This window comes from Lepisosteus platostomus, chromosome 5, assembly GCF_059453375.1.
Source record: "Lepisosteus platostomus isolate fLepPlt1 chromosome 5, fLepPlt1.hap1, whole genome shotgun sequence".
Lineage (NCBI taxonomy): Eukaryota > Metazoa > Chordata > Actinopteri > Semionotiformes > Lepisosteidae > Lepisosteus > Lepisosteus platostomus.
The window spans coordinates 61,660,578-61,664,920 of record NC_142615.1 but is presented as its reverse complement, the minus strand read 5'-3'; positions in this window follow the sequence as shown (position 1 = coordinate 61,664,920).

Below are 4,343 nucleotides of genomic sequence, written 5' to 3'. Positions count from 1 at the left end.
ACTGGACCCAACATAAACTTCAAAGTATTGCAATGCTAGTAATAAGGCCAAAGCTTCCTTTTCGATTGTTGAATAATTTACTTGGTCAAATAAAATTGACGAGCCTTTGAAATGTGGCGTTTCGCAACCCGAAGGCCATAACAGTATACTGTAAGAAATTATCAGGGGTCACGAATGCACAAATATCTGAGGCACGCAGGGTTAGTGGTACCTACCAATAGCCCTTCAATAGATCCGACTTGCTAACAAAACATGCAGAACCTAGATTATCTATACAATCTTCCATGCGCAATAATGGAAATGAGTCTAGAACTGTAACTGCATTTACCTTACGGTAATCTGTACAAGACCGAAAGGTTCCATTGGGTTTGGGCACTAGCAGACAAGGGGAACTCCATGGACTACAGCTCTGTTTGCCTTAGCAGTTTTCTACAAGATAATTGACTTCCTTTTTCATAAGGGATCTTTTGTTGGTATTAACATGGTATGCATGTTGTTTGATAGGAATAGCACCATTAACATCTATGTCATGCTTTAGGACTGTAGTACGGGTAGAAATGTCACCAAAAAGAGATGAAAAGTCTTGAATTAATTTTACAATGTCCTCTTTGTTGTTCGGATAATAAGTAAGATACGATGGCAGATTCTGTAATATTTCAGAACTTGGCAACCTAGTGCACTGCTGAGGAGTGTTGCGCAGCACCAAACCTCGTCATCACCATTAACACTAGCAGAGTCTGTAACCCTACAGGCTGAAACGACAAAAAAGACAGCAGGCCCAGAAGTCTCATCTGTAGAGTTTACCTGTGGGTTGTCTCTGAAATGATAGGATTTCAACATGTTAACTCCCGGACGAGCCCCCAATAATGTTACGATCCCAAGTGTCTAGGGGAAAAGGGGTGTAACATTTAGGATAATTCTTTTGGAAGCAGGGTGAGGGACTAGGAAGCATGATAACAAGAGTAAGGAACTAGAGTGGTGTCAAAGGAAAGAAAATAAACAAAAATGGAGCTGGGTAGGACAGTGAGGGAAAGCTAATCTGACTACAAAAGAAAACCCGAAACACACGGTCTTCGGCGTAATATAGATGTAAATATAGATATAAATGTATTGCACAGGTCCCTGGCATATATTGCACAAAAAATGGTTGTAAAAGGAAAAAGAAAAAGAAAGAGAACAGTTGTAGCAGTAGATGTGTAGATGCGTTTAGTCCAGAAACAGGTCACTGTCGATGTTGCCTCTGCCAAGACGCAAGGTGGATGCGTTGTACAGTCTTATGGCAGAAGGCAAGAATGACCTCCTGTAGCACTCCCTGTCGCACCGTGGATGAATCAGTCTATTGCTGAACGTGCTCTTCATTCCTGCAAGCCTGTCATAGAGGGGATGGGAGAAGTTGTCCATGATGGCCTCTAGTTTGGACATCATTCTCCTCTCAGCCACTACCTCCAAGGGGTCCAGGTCAGACCCAATGACAGAGCTTGCTCTCCTGATGAGCTTGTTCAGCCTTTTAGAATCCGCTGCTCTAATCCCAGAGCCCCAGCACACCACTGCTTAGAAAATGGCACTCGCTACCACCGACTGATAGAACATATGTAGCATCTTACTACACACATTGAAGGACCTGAGCCTCCTCAAGAAGTAAAGTCGGCTCTGTCCCTTCTTATAGATGGCCTCGATGTTCTTAGACCATTCCAGTCTATCGTCGATTTGCACTCCCAGGTACTTGTATGAGTCCACCATCTCCATGCCACTCCCACGGATGTAGACAGGAGTAGGTTTGACCTTTTTCCTCCTGAAATCTACCACCAGTTCCTTTGTCTTTGTAACATTCAGTTCCAAGTGGTTCACCCCACACCACTCCACAAAGCTGCTGACCAGTCCTCTGTACTCCTCCTGCTGCTCACCCTTGATACATCCCACAATTGCAGAGTCATCTGAGAACTTCTGCAGGTGGCATGACTTTGAGTTGTACTTAAAGAATTTGCAGGTTTTTATGCTGCTTGGACTCCTTTCAAGCCTACGAAGTGACCCCTGTTTCATTTTCATTTTCAAACTTCAGAACCGAATAATAAAATGGTTTCGTTTGTGACAGCATTCCGTTGCAAATACTGTTTCCACGATGTATTCAACGACGCAAATGAAATATTTTAGTGCTGGCTCAAATGCGAGGAATTTCAGAAAAACCTGGAAAAATTTAAAGTTTGTTGTCCGCATGAACAGAACAATGCGGCGGTCTGTAAAAACGATCTGAAGCCACAATTACTCCTTTATTTCTGGCAGTTCATTCCGATACGATGTTTCTGCAGAATAAATGAAATGCCGAACTCCAAACATGTTGTTGTCTTTACTGTTACTCCTGCTGCTGTAGTTTTAAGCTTTAATCAGTGGGTATGTAATGTTGTATAGGGGCTGGACTACTTTGTTCATTCCAAATTCCACTATGTGAATTTATGCTTTTTTAATATAACCATTAACAATACAATGCATGCTCAAAAACCGTTACCTATTAGCTTAAGAAACAGCAGTGTTTGGACAAAGTGTGGTATTCGAACAGTAAATGCTGAAGTGTTTAATACTTGCTTGTGAACACATCTCCCTCGATTTAGACAAACTCTTGTTCGGCCGATGATTTCAGATCAAAATCAGAATCAAGTGGAAAGAAATCTGAATTATGCAAAGGTCATAAGGCACTAGGGATCACTGTACGCCATCAGGTCCTGTTACGAGGATTGGAGGGATCAAATTGACACAGGGGGACCCAACGTGGGGGCTGAACCCACAGTTATGAGATTAAGAGATTCATGCTCTATAGACTGCGCCTATATAGCTCTTGTGCTACAGCAGTAATGTTTCTGGGTGTGGCTGAACATGACATAATAGGCTGACAGCAGGAACATGTGGCCCACAGGCAGTGACAGTATCGTTATCACATTTGGCTGAAGTATATTGTGTTGGGAGCAGCAATAACTTTCCTGCAGAGATGGGAGTGCCTTTAATACAGCTCTTTCAATCGGATAGAGTAACAAGAACCGACCTAATGTTTCTGCTGTGGATCCATCTCCGCATAGGGGAAGGAGACAGTAAAATAGCAATTAAGAAAGAAAGAATTGTGCTCGCTGCAAAGTAGGAAAGAAAGAGGTGTTAGGACATGTAAAACAGCTTGGCATGTTATTTAGTACATGGATTTCTCTTCATGTTCCTTAAGATGTGTAATTTGTATGTTGGTTGTATGAGAACAGTTTCTTCTAAAGTCCTGTCAATTGACAGTGGAGAGCTAGCTGGTGTTCGCCTTCAAGAAGACTCTCTTTAAGGCGATTACAAGTTTCTCGAACAAATCTGCATCATATTTTTAAAATAGTTTGAGCAACGAGAGTATAAATGAATTCTCCCACCCTCCATTCAAAGATAAAACTCCATGTACGAGTCTAAGTTTCCTTGAAGCTACTGATGTTCGTCATTATTGGACATTCCTGGTGATTTTGACTAAGGAGCTAAATTTTTATGTGTTGTAGTTCAACATGTGCAAAACACTCGTATCCCCTGCAAATATCAGCAAGGTCAGTGATATTCTCAACAATTTGTGCCATTGCAATTCGTGCCATACTTTTTCGAAATGTATTCTGACATGCCAGGATCAGAGGGTCATATTTAAAAAACTGGTGCATTAAAATTTCTTGTACTTCAGGATTTTGATAGTCTGTTACATTGTCTTTCACATGTCGGTGTCAGAACTGTGAGACACTTTCTTAATCGGGGGGGAAGGCCGTAGCAATAAGCAGAAAGTACAATCACCTTTTCCCAGTGTAAGCCCGTGTTGTGGTGAGTTTTTAAGATTGGTTTGCGATTTTCTAAAATATATTCCATACAAAAACATAATTTGGACAGTCACTATTTATTTGGATATTCCCTTTCGCTGAGGATGTCTACAGTATTCCAGCCGGATTAGTACTGATCGAAGAGAGCCATCTACAGGCAAAAGGCGACATAACATCACAGCAGCACCATTTAAGGTGGAACGAAAAACACACATTAGCTGGCGAATAAGAAGCCAACTTAAGCCTCGTAGATAACCCTGGGAGGCACGCTCAAAATAATAATCTTTCCCAGTACTTCAGAGTCATATTTAGATCGCTTTACTGCAATTTTATTTGATTGGTGGGAGATGTGAAGCCATCGAACCTGTACTGCGCTTTCACATTGAAATTGAAGCCATTTCTCATGCTTTCTCTCAGTGTCCAGGCTGCAATTGCGTGTAAAGGAGGCGACTTGAAAATTAAACGAGTAATCACCTTACAGAGGGTCTTTACGACGGGGTGCGTCAGCTAGTTCTCTATTATTGTCAG